The following is a 16,816-nucleotide window of genomic DNA, read 5'->3' as shown; positions in this document are numbered from 1 at the left end:
GCAGGAATGGTAGAGACAAAGGGCTGCTGCTGGATTTACTAAACAGTGTCACGGAAAGAGCTACAGATGCCTTATCATCACTGAAATGTTACAGAGATAACACACATGTGCGTTAGCTGCCTCCTGGAAACACAGTTAAGGGCACTTTCGTGCTTAATCTGCACTGAAACCAGTGAATCAAATCTTTTATGCTAGCAAATGTTGCAGATATCCAGAAGAAACTGAGAGCTTCAGCATTACCAGCACCTAATTGGAAAGGTCCTGACCTCAGCAAGCTCTCTCTAGCCCTTCCTTCAAGATGGTTATTTTCTCCAAGTAGGGCCAGAGCAGTCCAGGAATTGTTACAAGCAGGACATAAGAAATGAGTTTGCCAAATCCCTTCTGCCACTGCCACTTAAAATACTGCCCTAAACAGTCTGTCTGGTAACAGTAATTAAATAAGCAACAACATTGTACTCTGGTGACCTTTCAGCTGAAGGATTGGGAAGAGCTTAGAGATGTCTTCACTGTGCAGGTGCAGCTCGGTTCACACATCCATTTCCAGAGGAGCACCACATGGGTTAACAGCTGCCTTCTCCCTTACAGCTCAGGGATACAGAGGAACATGAAGAGCAGTGCTGATAGCTGGCAGAGCAAACACCTATAGGAGGGCTGCAATAAGAGGAGGAAGGGCATTAGAGAGAACTGTGTCAAAGACACAGCCAGTCCTTCAGGAGCAATCCTTGGTGCACCCACCTGCAGAAGGACCAACCTGCTGCAAAGCAGCAAGCAAGGCAGCAGGAGGTAACTCAGTCAGCAACACTGATTACAAAGGAAAGCAAATCACCATTCTATTACAGGTGCCCCAAGCCGTGTTTCTAAAGATCGCCCTACTGAAAGGGCCTCTCCAGCAGCAGAATTTGGGAGATCACCCCAAGCACCCGGCTGAGCTCAGCTCTGCATGGCACCCTGCAGAATCACCCCAGCCCGGGCCAGCAACCAAAGTGCTGACAGGCAGAGAAGACATTCTCTTCATCAAGCATTCAACAGGGTCAGCTCTTCTTGATTGTAATTCCGAGGGCCCGCTCCTTCAACTACTTGCTATTTATGCACATTGTTCATCTGAACGCACCTCATACTTGTAAGCATTCACAAAGCTTCAGATAAGACTTGCTGTATTCATAAACGGCAGAGCTCAAACAGAGAAAGACCTCAGCATTAGTCAGAGCTATTGAGAGAAGGGAAATTAGATAGCAGGTACAGAGAAAAAGCCTGAGCATGTGTTCTACGTATTAAAACGGAATTGACATTTCTTCAAAGCCTTACTGGTTGGGTTTTTCATGGTTTGGAGGATTTCTTTGGCTTTGGTGTTTGAGTTCATTCTCCAGAAGGCTGCAGTAATAAAGGCAAAATTCTTACCAAAAACGATCAAACAGCTGTCACGGTGGGGAAGGCCTGGGGTAGGGGGGAGATGCTTCAGTTAAGATGATTCCCCTGTAACCAGGTGGGGAAGGCAGGTGGGTTCTGTGCCAAAACCAGAACCCCCCCCCCACCTTTAGAGAAACCCCATTCACCACCGGCGCAGACTGAAAGCAGCCTCAGCACAGCTTCTGCAACCCCCCCCTAACGCACACCGATCCACCTGGCACATCGTTCTGCATCATAGGCACTTTTCTTCCAGAAGTGCATACTCTCGATTTTCAACTGTTGTTTTATATGGACACAATAACCTCTCTTCAGGCTAAAAACCACATCAAGTAGTCGCAGGCTGAAGAACATGCAGGAGCAGCAAAATGAAGCTAGCGTTTCTGACACGGTTGTGCTGGTGAGTCATCAATTAACTCCTGCCTGTCAGCTCCTGCAAAGACCAAGGCCAGCTGGGGCTGGCAGACCCTGAGCTGAGGTGGCAGCCATCCTGGGCCAGGAGGCCAAGATACAAATGCCTTTCTTCCTTCCAACAAAAGCAGGAAGGGATCGGAGGGGAACTTCAAGTGACAACATCCTTCCCTGCAGCCGCCATCCCAACTATAATTTTCACTGGGAATGCTGCATGCAAACCCCAGCACTGTATCAGCCCATCAGTTCCAGCCCTCCAGGCAAGCGGCTCTTCCACACTGAGGAGCCTGGACTGGCTCCTGCCCTGGCAGAGGGTCCCCCTGTAGTGCTACTCCATGTCCAGAGAAGCCCAGGGCTCAGCCAGGAGAGCAGAAGGCCCCGCTGTGCCGACACAGCTCAGAGACAATACAAAAGGCAGCATGCTTCAAGCTGGGGCACAAATGTTGTAAGGAACTTCTTCACTCCATTCATCCTTCATTAAAATCCTCTTGATCAGGATGCAGGGGGAAAAGAGAGATGTATTTGCATTTAATGGCAGGGACCGCACAGTAATTTGCAGTCTCTATACGCAGTCTCACAAGTACAGCTTGTACTGAACGTGTGTTTTAGTTCTTTCATTGTTGCTTTGGAGTTTTTCTTTCCTAAGGCGACTCACTGAGTCCTTCCCATGCTTTTGTCTTCTCCCCCACCATGAACTCTGTTAGAGCAAAGTTCTGCAGAACAGAAAAATCTGTCCCCTGCTGCACCCAGCCAGAACACACTATTTTCTCTAAAGGAAAGAGCATTTAAATATAATAGTAATCTTTCACAAATAGGAGCTAAGAAAGCTGCCAATCAACAATACAAAAACAAGTCGTCAGCAGGGTCATTTCTTTCAGCTAAAATCATGTTTCTTATAGCTAAAAACAGTTCCCACGCGCCCCCCTCACCTTGCAAACGTAGCACAGCCAAAAGAGACCCAATACAAGGAACAGAGCTCATTCCTTGGCTAGCACAGCTTCCCAGGTGGGATCAATGCAATGTGTTCAAGCATCCCACTAAAAGCGTAGCAACCCTGTGATGTTTGAGCAGCTTAATGCCTCTGGGAAACACCCTGAGTTCATTGCTGATCCAGCATGCCACTGGAAAACTGTGTTTCCAGTGCTTAGAAGCTCATGGCTCTAGGAAATGTTAAGTTGTGGAACAGGTTTTGAGCAATAAAAGCTCACATTGAGCAACCTGACTTTTCCCACTGCTAATTATCAAAAGCCTATGTTGGTAAGGAGCACCACGTACTTATCCAATGGATTCAATCCGAGATTGCTCATCTGTGTGCATTCTGAAAGGGCAACCCCTTCTGCCTCGCCTGTCTTCTGTTATATTTAAATACATTAATATTTTAATCTTCTGAAAGCACAAGCAATTTATCTCTTCTTTAAAAATAAATAAGGTGGGGATGCGATCATTTTCAGAAAGCAGAAGCCAGAGAAGCATTTTAAGGCAGATAGACACACTCCAACATCCCTAAAGCACAGCGGGTCAGACCCGGAGTCACAGAGGACGTGCAATTCCAGATGCCCAAATGGACACCCCTCAAAAGGAGCCTAGCTTCACAGAGTTAAACCCACAGCCAGCTCCTACATTCCTGAGAAGGCGGGGGAGCAAACTTCTACCACTTGCATGAAGTATTTCCTTCCATGTTTTACAATAAAAGAGATAAATAATAATAATGATGATGAAAGAGACAGAAAGAGACAGACAGACATCTGGGTTATGTTCTAGAAGTAATTAGAAGCCTGACAACGGGACAGAATAATGTCAAACAAATTACGAGCAATGTGTTTTCATTCACAGGGTGACAAGTCAACAGGCAGTCGGTTAATTTTAAGACTGATTATGTACCAACTCTTTAAATAAAATAAACACACTCGCATACACGGAAAGCAACAGGGAGTCCAAACACACCATCGATTTCCCTTGGGGCAAGGCTGAACATCTCAGCTGTATCTGGGAAATAACGAGCGAGCGTTGGAGGGGGTTTGTTTGTTCTGAAAGCAGTTGGCTTTGCTTTCAGGGTACCCAAGCCAACGGGCTTCATGCACCAGGCCGGGAGCTGCTGAGAACCCTCAGTATTCCAACACTCACAAGCTGCTCACACAAAGACACCGTGGCATCAACTCGTGCTCAGTCCTGTCTGCAGGAACAACTCTGGGGAGGCAGGCTGCGCAAGCCCTGCCCACCTGGGGGATCTGCACAGATACGTGTCCTTCCGTTCTTATTGCCCCATTTGGTTCCCCCCTCCTCCAGCCCCTTCATTCCCCTCTCCCAGCAGGGTGGGAGATGCAGCCCCTCCAGCTGGCTGAGAACTGCACACTCCTGATCAGAATAATGGTCAAACCGGGGAGCGCTGATGGAAATAATACTTCTGTCCTAAACCAGATGGCTCTGACAAACAGCATGGCAGAGTAAACCAAGCTTCAGGACTCAGAACATTGCCTACACAGAGCAAAGGACAGAGGAGAGGCAAAGGCAGCTCCAAGAACTCCACTGCACTCCCCTCCCTGAACTCCATGGTCCCACTGGAGGACAGCTCTGTCAGGTGTAAGAGGACCTAAAGACAGTAACAGAAGTTCAACCCCAGAGCAAATCATGGTCTGTTATGACAGAGCAATGACTGCAGCCCCAGCTGCAGTGCAGAGCAGAGCCTAGGTCCCCTGTCCAAGGAATCCACTCTGCTTTGAGCATCAGCACCTGCAGGGAGCAATTCACACCACGCACCACCCCCCCACCTCCAAGGCACTTGTTCCTTTTTCAAACAAACTTAATTCACCTAGCAGCAGAGGGGGAAGCTGCGTAGCCTGGGAAGGAGCACTTGCAGAGGGTATCTTTTCATTGCCTTGCAGCAGTAAGAGCTCCCTATCTGTTTGAATGATGGTGGCTTCACGGGAACACCAGTGCAGAGCCAAAAGGCGGCAGCTTTGACGTAAGCAAAGGGAAAAGCAAACAGAGGCAGTGCTAAGCATGAAGGCAGCAATGGGACACGGTGGTGGAGACGCCAGGCTGCACGGAGAAACAATGCAGCAAGACAGAATGACAGATGAAGAAAAGAAAGGTTACAAAAGCAGAACAGACTAGAAAGGCACTTATAGGATAATAATCCTTGCCTCTGTTTCTAATTATATCTGTAATACTTAAAGCTGAAAGGATTTTAGAAGGCCAATTTACTTTTCGTCCTCTGTGCCATTGTCTGTTGGCGTTTGCCCCAAATGCCTTTAGGTAAATGGTTGGACCAGCACCTGCTACCATGTGGGTGCAGCTGGGCTGAAGCTTTGCAGGGAGCCCTACGAGGTAGGGGGCTGCAGCAGGGCTAGGCATGGCCCGGGCAGAGCAGCAGGAAGCAGGGCTGGGCACATATTGCACGAGCACCACACAGGTTGGGCATCCCCAACACCTGAAACAGCCTCGAGCTTTCTTCAGGATTTTACAGAGAAGAGCTTTGTTAGTGGAGGGCTGGCAACAGCTTCCCCTCCAGCTCAACATTCAAGTCTTGGCTTGAGCTGCATTCCGTGATCAATAAAGTCCACAGGAAAGGGAAAAAAACACCCTGAGGGATCAGAAGCCCCAGCGAGGGGAAGCCCCCACCAGAGGTGTACCTGTCCTCAAAGCTGTCCTCAAACCTGCCCAGGGAACGCAAAGCCCACCACACCACTTCAGCAAGTCTGCGTGCCTTCTGGTGAAGACCTTAAGTCAGATAACTACAGAACAGTGCTAGTTAGGCATCAACTCAAAATCCTGTAAACATATGTAAACATATGTTTTAATACTATAGATGCTGTTTTGAACATGCTGAAGTCTGGTGAACCCAACAGCAACAACAGCCCCACAGAACCATGCCTGGACAGGAGCAGACCATTTGTTGGTTTCTCTGTGCCATCCAAGTGGTTCCTTCCATGTCACATTGACTGACTGATGCATCTCCAAGCTTACAGCTGTAAACAACTTCATTACATTTAGATCCCTGAAGACAGAGCCAGCTCAAACTACTGAAATGTAAAACAAACAGGAAATACAAGGTAGCTGATTATCCACATAGAGATACAGACTGTAATTGTAGAGCTATCTCCAGGGTGCTCTGTTGGAAAGGAAGCCATACTCAGCCATCTCCTCAGGAGTAGGAGCACTTGGGTTTAACCCAGAGCATTGTTGCCTTAAAGAGATGCAGCACTGGGAATTTTAATGCCATATGCTTCGAGTTGTTGACCCAAATTTCAGCACACCGAAGCCTCTACCAACACTCAATCAGAACAAACTTTGTAACTGGAAAAAGCATCTAACAATTTGGAAATGCACAAACATAATGAAAAATGCAGCAGCGCTGCCAGTGCACTCTGAGAATCACCGCTGCCATCTGAAGGGAAGGGCAGCATCTCTGCTCACTGCTGCTGCATGATTCACCTGCAGCTCTGCTCATTAGCATCCTCTGCCAGGAAATAGTGGGAAGGGAAAGACTTTTGGAAAAGAAAAATAACACCAGAGATGTTGTTATAACAGTTCGGAATATTTCCAGTAATGCTTCAGATGCTGCAGTGAGAGATCTAACCCAACAGCTTTTGGAAACAAGGCGGTAGTATTTACCATCATACCTTCCCCAGCTCAGTATGCCGAGAGCTGAGCGAAGGGAAAGCAGACAGCCTTGGAATGGTTAAATGTTTGGGCTTTTGTTTTACTCTTGATAACTCCATCAAAACAGAAGAACAGGCTGAGAAGCAGTCTCCGTACAACGTACTAGACCTTGTCCCACGGTAAAGATAAACACACTTCTGCAGAAGGACAAAACTGTTTCAACATATTGAGCAGACATTCCTGAGATTTCTAAAATTATCTTTCTGACTGCAGACTGAAGAGGCTGAATCCCATACCCCGAACAAACAACAGAGCTTGGGACTCACCTCCCTCCAACGCAAAGCAGGAGCCCACCATCCCCACGCTGGGTTTCGTATCTTGGGAACAGAGCCGTTCTTGGAAAGGGCTCTTCCAAGTGCTCATTTCTTACCCAGGAGCTGATGAATGAAGGCCTGACCTCTCTGCCAGCAGCGGGGATGGCTGAGAGGCAGAGCCCTTATGTGAAAGCAGAACAGGGAGGGGAGCCCAGAGCTGCTGCTCAGAGCCGCGGTGAAAAGCTTTGGCACTACTGTGCTGCACTTGCAATTATTTCAAGCAATCAGCTTTAGAAAAACACTAATAAATAAGGTTCATTACTCCTTTCGCATAACAGTACAACTTGTACTTAACCTTCCTGTCACTAAAGAAATATTACATTTAAGAAAGCATCACAGTATCAATTTAACAACTGAGCAAACAATACCTTCAGGCTGTTTGCCTGTTGACCTTTGATTTACAGCTACATTTTGTCAGGGTGCTTTTTTTTTTTTTCCTTTTTTTTTTTTTAAATTAAGATGCTTATATCCTGAAGGGTAACAAAGTTCACTCTATTAAATTAACATCTGCTATAAATAATGCACTATCAGAGAGTCATTTGCAAAGCATCAAAGAAGAGCATTACGAATGCTCATCAACACCTGAAAACTGAACTCAGACCCGAGCAGGGCACAGGCTCTGCTGTGCTGCCCTCAGTGGTAACACGGAGTGCTAACACACTGACCGAGCTGCCAAGGCCTTTTCTTATTAAAACAAAGTCTCCCAGAGCAATCGTTCCACTTCCCTGGACCCAGAGGGAGCTCTGCAAGAGGCTCCTGGAGACTAATCCTGCCCTCCCTTTCCCCAAGGTGGGAGCATCAAGTTCAGCAGTTTCTAATGCTACACTGGTGTGGGCATTGGGTCCCTCAGCACTGGATTAGCAGGAGCAGCACGTGCTCTGAGAAGAGCTCTATTTATTGCTGCAGATCTCTGCAGCTTACTGCTGCCATATGCAACCATACTTCCACCATACCTCACCATCACTTCTGCACCAAAAGAGGCAAAGGAAACAAAAGGAGAAATTACCCTCTAAAACAAGTCCTTTTTTTTTTTAATGTATATATATATACACACACACACACACACACACTAAAACCTTTAGTGAAGAAATATAAAACACAATTGCAGCAAAAGCTTGGATTGCTGCTTCAGACTCTAATGGCTTCATAACTGTAATTAAGGCTTCTTTCTGACTTCATAACTCTGCCATACGCATTTACCAAAAGCACATTACCACAATGGACACATTCTCTCTTCCTGCATTATTCCGACAGCTCCCTTCGGACGTTATCAGTAAATAAAATCTAACACGGTCCAATTAAAGAAAGCACAAAATCATTTCTCTGTGGCTATTTCATTTGAATGCGCCGCTATCGCATCTTTTAAATGGAAAAGTGAGTTTTGAATAACAGTAACAAAAGCCCTGCCCAGAACAGCTCCAGGACGTGCAGCATTTCTGCTGCTCAGAGCCAAGGGAAGGAAGGAGCAGCGTGACTCTGGAGCTTTGTTTTAGCACAGGAGGAGGAGAGGCTTTGACAGCAGAGAGACTTCTGTCAAGTGCATTTGGCCTCACGTCAAGCCTCTGCCTTGGCAAATCGGGCTGGGAGCCCTTGAATGGTGGAAGTGTACGACAGAACACAACATGCACTATTTCCCCACTCCAACGGAAACCAGAAGGGAACCGCAGCTCTCCTTCATCCCATTGCCTCCAATGGCTGCCAGGAGTGTGGCTCACGTGTGTGCAGCCTCCCAGCAGCCCCAGCCCACACCAAGCCCGTTGCCTTGTGGCAGGGACCACACGGTGCTGCTGCCAGAGGAGCTGCAGGGGAAGCGCACATGTGCAGTGCTCACACTGTGCAGTGCTCACACTGTGCAGTGACTGCTGCCAGAAGTGCAAATGCAAGTGGGGGAGTATTGGCATGAGCTGCGCTGCATGGAGAGAAAAGCAGGGCTGGCAATATGGAGAATCCATAATATCCTCTGCACCTGGGTAGCTCGGGGCACTCGAGCCTGAATGCTCTTTAACTGGAGGGAGAGGAAGATAGAGAAGATGCAAAATACACATGACTCTCCTTGCCACCGTATTTTCCCCAGAGATTTTGCATTAGCCAGCCTGCAGACACGGCAGCTTGAGAGATTAGGGAACACATTACCTTTTCCTTAAGCAAATGTAAAGATAATTTAAACCAAACTGAGATCTAACAGCAACTCTTCATCTCTGCCATGTTCTTTTTGCCACACGCTTCTCCCCCATCTCTTCACTACTACCCTAGAGAAAAACTTGGCAGGTTAAGTACAGAATTGTTACTACTATTAGGCAAGCGCTCAGGACAGAACAACAACTCCCCCTTCACATCCCTTACCGGTTACCGTGCTACTTGCTGCTGGGTGGGAGAACGTGCACTCTGAGAGCTCTGACTGCTGCTCACTGCTGGCACAGCTGTGGGGAGGATTATTCTCACCAGAACTCTTCACAGCATAGCTCTGTTCCTCCAATTTTAGTACCTTATGCAAAAATCACCACCAGATTTCCCTAACAGCTTCTGAGAGATGCTGCAACGCAGCCAGGCAGCGTGCAGACCTGTTCTTGGGGTTCTGACCCCAGGCTGTAGGAGGGGGGTTGGACCCATCCAGCAGCCCTCTAGAGAGCCCGGACAAATGCACTAGGACTGGCTGCTGCTAATTGAAAGCACAGTTCAAACATGGACATGCACTTCACCGAGCTGCTCTATCAGCTACATGGAAGGAAGCTGCATCGAACTCTACATAAATAGAAAAAGTCCTACATACAGCATTACCCAGGGGCTGTTCATGAGGCCACCATCCAGAAGCAGACTGCCAGGCTTCCATGCAATAAGGCACTGCTGCAACAAAACCACCTCCTGGTGCCGATGGGCTCTTAGCTACAAACAGCCTTTTTAAAGAAAATGGAAAAGTGCTTATGAAGGAATTTGCCACACATTTCCTCCCTCCAGTCAGCACTTCCCAACAGGAGCCGGTCTACAAATATCATCAGCAATTCCTCCCCACCAGGGAGATAGAAGAATAAAAGAATTTGGACCACACAAACATATCCTTCATCTTGGGAGGAAGTTGTGACGGGCCATCGTGCTGCCCAGTATCTGTACGTGCTCCATTAACTGCCTGCAGAAGCAGAAAGGAACAAATGCTGAACACGTAAGGTACATTCAAGGCTTTTAGCCCTCATTTAGCTTTATTGATAGTAGCAATTGTTTTATTTAGTTAGCTGTACTTATACTAAGTATAACAGGCCCAAAGGCTCCTGGCAAAGCATCGTTGGGGCAGCTGGCTCAGCTGCCATCACACTGTGCCAGGTATTCCCTTCCTGAATCACCTATTCTTGGCATATCCCAGGAAAAAAAGAAAACAAAAAAACAGGAATAAAGATTCCTCTCATTTCCCCAAGCTCCTGACAGTTCCTACCTACTCAGGCTGCTCTCTGCCAGCACCATGTTGCTGCCAGCACAGATTTCTTGGCCAGTGCCCTGCTCAGAGCATCTCTCCAGGCAGCCAGCCCACTTTCTAGTTCAGGCAGAGCAGAAACCCAGCAGAGCCATCAGCAGCACCATGTAGGTTTCTATCCAGAGCTCGGAGCCTCCAGAGAACCCCCTGATTTGAGGCTTTCAGTGCCCAGAGCACAACCTATGGACAAAAGGACACACCAGCTCTCCTGGGACAGCTCACACGTTCCAGGTGCAGGTGCTGATGGAGCACACAGCGTACTTTGGTGCTGTGTTTGCCACACACACCAGCTTGCAAAGACTCCCAAAGAGAAGATCCCATTAAGAAGAGCTCGACTGAAACAAAGTGGCACAGTGAGGCACCCAAGGAAACAGGCTCAACCCCAGCTGCTTCCCTTCTGCACAGCTGTCACACCACGCTCCCCACTGATGAACACCAGGGTGTGGAGAAGCAGCTCAGCCAAAGCTAGAGGGACTCCCTGCATCCCTGGCGGAGGCAGCAGCAGCACTGAGGTGGGGCAAAGGGCAGGTTAGGCAGCAAAATGATTTTTCTCAAGCAAAGCCCAGCCCCAGAAAGCCTGGCAACTTTTTTCCCCCACTGTCCTTCAAATGCATAAGATGATTCCTCATAAAAAGTACACCAAGAATAAAGGAACTAACTCTCTAATAAAGTTTTATCGCTTCCTACACACAGCCCTCAGAGGAGGACCCACAGATTCATGGGCAGCTATAGAAGGGCTGACGTAATGCTGCACCCATCTGAAGGGCAAAACAAATCCCTGCTGATACGCTGGCAACTGGAAGCATTAAACATAATCAAGATATGCTTAGCCCCAAACCAGAAAGGCAAAGAAAATACTTTGTCTTGCTGGTAAGCTGGTCACACCCTTGAGCTCTGGAGAGCATGTAAATCCTCAGGACTCGTTTGGAAGGAAAGCACGGCTGCTCTGCAGCATGGGTTTGCACAGGGAGGGAGGGAGGTCCCAATGAACAGCCATCCAGGGGTACACAGACAGCACAGCTCCATTTCAGAGCCTGGCTATGAACACAGTGGAGCAGAAATCAGAAGGGTTTCTGCCCCACACCCACAAGGCACTTTATGCAAAGTAAGGCACAGCGCTTTACTTACACAGAAATTGTCTTTTCAGCATGCACCACTTAGCTATCCATTACCAACCCCAAAACAACAGGGCACAGGAGACTACTCTAATGAACAGCACGAGCAGGAAATACAGAGATGCGGAGCAAGATTTAAAGCACAAATGATTCAGGCACTTCTGCGTTTTACAGGAGGTCGTTCCCTGGACGTTTATACTTCATTTATCAAATTACAATTGAATCGGTGCAGTCATCCTGATTCGAGAAACCATCGCGCTTCTTCTCCCTTCAGAAGGAGAAATAAACCCTTGATTTTTAAAGCAGTTTGTGCCAGAGGATCCCATGCCTCCCCAGGCCACGCATGCAGCCAGCTGCTTGCCCACAGGCAGCCTTTCTGCCCAGCGCGGCACACAGCCAGCGCCCAGCTCTGTGCCTTGCCAAGCCAATTACACCTTAACGAGGGGGATTTTATAGCCTGTATTTTTCTACCGCTTTCCCTGTCATCATAAACATCCCAGTGTTTGCTCACAAGTTGTTCCATTAGAAACAAATGTGCTGCCCTCCACGGCAGCGGAATTTCTGCAGGAAAGCATCAGAAGCGCGGTGCTGCCTTGCCAGCCACCTGCACACCTCCCCCTTTAATTCAAACCCAGAGGCACGTTACAATCACATTATTCCAACTAAATCAAATTATTTTCCCCTGTTCCAAGACATAAAACAACCGCATTATTATAGCCATAGACACCGTGATTTAATATTTGAACAAAAAACACACGCCATGATAGGAGCATATTAAGCAGCAAAGCACTTCATTACAGCTGGGACCAGCATTTACGATCCCCCAAACCAAAGATGGTCTTGAGAACGATACGCCCAAGTGCGTCACCTCAAAAGTACAACTTAATCACATAACATTCAGCACGGAGCTCTCAAACACACCGCTCACCTTCTGGTTTTTTCCAGGGTGAAGAAAAGCTCCGCGGTAATAAATCATTTAACGCACCGGTGCAAGCAGCTTATTTAGGAAATGGGATTTGCAATGCAAAAAGTGAAGCCTGAAACATTACCTTCGTGCTCAGCCATCCCCCACGCCGTGCCATGACAGGCCCCCATCTGCCCATCTTGCCCATGGCAGCGCATCACTGGGAGAGCCACCAGGGCTGCAGGCCACACCGAGGAGATCAAGCAAAGTGCTCTGGGCGCTCAGCTACAGCCCAAACCAGTTCTTCGCCAAGATGAGGGCAATATGTTATTAACTGGAGTTTAATTATATCCACAAACATATTTCTAGCTGAGGCACACAACCGTGGCTCTGTAGATTTGTTTGTTCTTCTAGCGGTCCCATTAAGAAATTAGTTCTGTGTTCACTTTCACAGCCCAGCACACACGTTTATCTGGTACTAACCTCGCTCCTGCTTTGTTTCCACAGAAATTTTACTGGTTCCATATTAATTAAATTAAGTCAGAAACAGACAATACTTCACAAAGGACCCTCTAATCAGTGGCTAATAAGGGCGGGCTGCAATACAGCATTTATGCAAAATGGGGAAGATTGTTTTCCAAAGACAAATCACAGCTCCAAAGGGTGAGCTACTGCCTCCCCACCTATCAAGGGTAGAAATTAAGATGATCTTTATTATTATGTGACGCTTCGGATTAGGTGAGATTGACTTCCAACAAGTCTCATTCCCTATAGGAAGAATTGAGCTACTTGTAACATACAGACAATGCATTCTTCTTTTAGGAGAAAAGCTGCAGATAGAATGAGTCAGCAGCAGATGCTCAGCCAGGTCCCCACCGCCAGCCCTGCCCAGGAGCTGCACCCATGGGGAAGCCGTATGGCTCTCAAAGACCCCAGCACAAGAAAAATCTCCCTGTGAGGCTGCCTGCCTTCCCCGGCACAACGCAGGAACCCAACCTGCCCACAAGCCCGGCCACCACGGAGGCAATGCAAGCAGCTCTGAGTGCTTGGCAGCTCTGCCAGGAGCACAGGGCTGTGTGCCAGCAGAGCATGCACCCTGCTCCGATGGAGGGGGCAGAGCCCAATTAACGACACCCATCCTTAACAGTCAGCAAACACCGCACAAACAGCTCGTTTGGGAATTTTTTCTTTCTGAGAGCTTCCATGCACTAACAGTAACTATTGCAGGCATGCATTTATTAGTACAGAAAGATTTTTATCTGAGAGATCTGCAATCAGCTTAACCTCTGGAAGCACAGCCTGATGTAACTTAGCCCCTGGCCAGAGTTTCTCAGCTGCTGTTACATGGGGAGGCTGTGTCCAGCAGTGGGGCTGCGTCAGAGCAGTGTGGGTGACACCGGCAGGGCTGGGTGCTAGACTGCAACATGGGGGCCAGAAGCACCTCAGTGTGAGGCTCTTACCCACATCCTGCCCTCCTGCAAGGGGAAGGCCGCTGTCCGCAGTGTAGGGCTTGCAGCTCCAGCATGTCCTCAGTGCTCTGCTGGGCACAGCGCTTCCAGAGCTACCAGCAACAGGAGGCTGGGCAGCAAGAAACCACTTTATTCAAAGCAATAGTAATGTTAACACTTAGCTTACATCTAAAAGAAAGGGAAAGAGTCCTTTGTCCACCGCTGTTCATAAATATAAAAAGACCGGCTAATGCTTTGCTCGACTTCTCACAGAAGTATTTATAACATCACCCCTCTATTTTTTTCTCCAGCAATAATCTAATTCATGCGCCTCTTATCTTAGCTATGAAACAGCATGTTAAATTCAAGATCACAGCTCATTTAGATAAGTGGAACTGGGCCCATCCAGCGACTCACCCCCGCTGTGACACTGCTTGCTCCCGGCAGAGCTATTTCCAGGCTCGGCGTGGGCAGGGAGCTGGGAGGACTCACACATCCCAGTGCAGCCCTGGCCCCTCCATGAGGTCACATGGGAACAGCCAAACTTTCCAAAGGAGACTGTATGTACCTGGTGCAGCCATGGGTTCATAAGCATTTTGGCAGCCTTTCCCAGAAACAACCTCCAACAGTTACCTAGAAACATAATCCTTCAAAATAAACCTCTTCAAAATAAATTAGAAAAAAACCTAAAAGAATAAAAAGAGAACTTTTTATTGGTAGACTGCATTCTAGCTATAAACAAGAATTAGTATACAAACAAGAACCACGGATCAACGAAATAGCTCACATTCATTTCACGGTTGTTTTCTTAGTTCTCATACAAGCACAAAGAGTGATGGAAGAGTTCCCCTTCCATCATCCATTGCTGCTCTCCAGCAGCCCTCAAGAACACAGCTGAACCCCATAGGCCTACAGCACCCAGTGAGCTGAAGTCAGCCTGTTGCTCTAGAGCTTAATGCTCAATACATCCAGAATAAGGTAAGAATTCCAGTCACGTACATGGAAAGCTCTTCTCCTACACTGGACCATTCCCCTTCTCTTGAGCTCTTTCCCCAAGTTTGCTCCTAATCTGAATAAATACAGCATTTACCCACCCCTCCTTTTATTTTTTTAACCAAACACGACTGCCGGGATGATTTTCTTCAGATACTCAGAGAGCTCCTGATCTGCATACTGATTTCCATTCAATCTTCATAAACAAAAAGGATGCACAAGAGTTTGTCAGTCCATCTGCTGCAGCCTGCAGGGCCAGGCACCGAGATGAAAGCACACCCGTGCTGCAGAACCCACTGCCTTCTGTCAGAAGGGACACTTATGGCAGTTTCCACTCATGATGGAGTGTCAGCTTGAAAACTTCAAGCGGTCCCCGGTCAGCAACCCCCTGACAACACTTCCAGCCCTTGGGCTCAGCTGAGGTTATCTCACTGATAACCAGCATGCAACCCAGGACAGCTGTGCAACGTGCACATCCATGTGCTGCTGTGTTAAAGGACACAGCCCGCAGCTTGGCTGTGACACACAGCTTCCCAGCACTGCTCCCAAGCTGCGTGCAGTGCTCAGATGGAAGGCTGTGCACACTGTATGTGTGTATGTGCAAGCACAGCACAGTTACTCACTGGCAGTTACACACCTTCCTGAAAATCATGCTTTTAGCCAAAAGAAACACCTGAGTGTTCAGACAACGCTCATCCCAAGTCTGCTTCCAGAACACGAACTGCTGTGGGCCAGCTGGGAAGACTGAATATAAGGATTTTCACACCTTCTCCTCACCCTTTAACCCTCTTCTCCGATAAGCAAGCACTCCTGGAGCTGCCATACATCCAAGCCCATCCATGCTGCCCAGCTGTCTGCTCAGAGGAGCTGTGACAGCTCTACCTATCTCAGGTCCCAGGGCGGGTTTTGCTCAAACCCACTACGCTGTGCTTTTGGTCTCAGTAGGATACCACCCTAAACAGGTCCACAGGCATACAAAACATAAGGGAGCTTGGAATGGATGGAGGAAAGCAGCACAAGACATGCTCAAAGCAGGACTGTCTCCTCAAATAAGGGTGTATTTCATGCAATAAAAAGTTAACATCACTTATCTGCATACCATCAAACATCTGCTTCCAAAGGCCCTTGAGGCAGCCAGATTTTCAATCACCCTTCCCCCCTCTCTCCCTTAGAAGCCCACTGGGACTGTGGTCCCTGGGTTGTGAGTGCTCCTTGCTTCTGACTCTTTCACAGCAAGAAGGACGTTTATCAGGTTAAACCCAGATTTCCCTCCCTGTCTTACCAGCAGAGTTTTGGACTAATCAGAAGACGAAATATATTTTAAAGATCTCATTCTCCCTTCACTATTTATACTAGCCAATGTCACTTTGACACTATTTTGGCTTTCGTCTGCAAAAAACTTTCCAACTTAAAAATCCCTTAAAACAAACATGCTCTTAAAGCAGACAAATGTGTTATTCTCTCCACACCCCCCTCCCAAGTTATCTTCAGCTGTCACCAAACTCACAGTAAGCATTTTCCTTCTTGGGAACTATATGTTCCTGCAGTTATATTCACTGGACCAGAAGAGTCTGGCATCAGAAAAATAACTATCTGATTTCTTGGACCAGCTGCAAGAGACCTGCCTCGGCCAGACAGTTATTGCCACCAAGAACTGAAAATTCAGCTGAGTAAGTTAAAGGTGCTCTCAGCAACAAATATTGGCATTGCAAACAGCCATCAAGCATTCATCCATTACAGATATGGCTTCGGGGCTACAACTGCTCTTTAAAGGTTGTTTCTTCCTGCAGTTATTTATAACTGTGAGCAAAACACTGGCTTTAAGTTAGTGCAGAGTTCTGCAGAACTGCCACCCATGAATCGCTGCCCTTATTTTCATACAAAGAAATGAAGGCATCTGCTTTCAAGAACTTTTTATATTTGTGTCTGTTCTCAGCTTGTTCAGATGTAAAAACTGCATTTCAACTTACCCAGGATCAAGGGTTGTTGTTTGAGTTTATTATTTTGCCATAGTTTGTGCTGCCTTCTTTCATGTCCATTCACTGTAATATCCTGTGCTATGAAGAGGTCAGGATGGCTGCAGAAGCAGCCGCACTGGAGAG

The 16,816-nt window shown here is 47.6% G+C and overlaps 1 protein-coding gene across 14 annotated transcripts in view; it reads right to left on the bottom strand.

Moving 5' to 3' along the window:
- The window catches only part of PITPNM2 (phosphatidylinositol transfer protein membrane associated 2), a 111,866-nt gene that overhangs the window by 79,638 nt on the left and 15,412 nt on the right, over positions 1 to 16,816 (bottom strand). Inside the window, exon 1 of one of the 14 annotated variants that reach the window (XM_025155652.3) lies at positions 9,135 to 14,184. The exons of the other annotated variants lie outside the window; for them this stretch is intronic. The gene's annotated coding sequence lies outside the window, so the exon portion shown is untranslated. Of the gene's footprint in view, positions 1 to 9,134; positions 14,185 to 16,816 lie in introns of those variants that run through there. 14 annotated transcript variants of the gene reach the window in all.

Source organism: Gallus gallus, chromosome 15, assembly GCF_016699485.2.
Source record: "Gallus gallus isolate bGalGal1 chromosome 15, bGalGal1.mat.broiler.GRCg7b, whole genome shotgun sequence".
NCBI classification, from domain to species: Eukaryota; Metazoa; Chordata; class Aves; order Galliformes; family Phasianidae; genus Gallus; species Gallus gallus.
The sequence above is the reverse complement of the archived record's forward strand: the minus strand, read 5'-3'. Positions and strand labels throughout refer to the sequence as shown.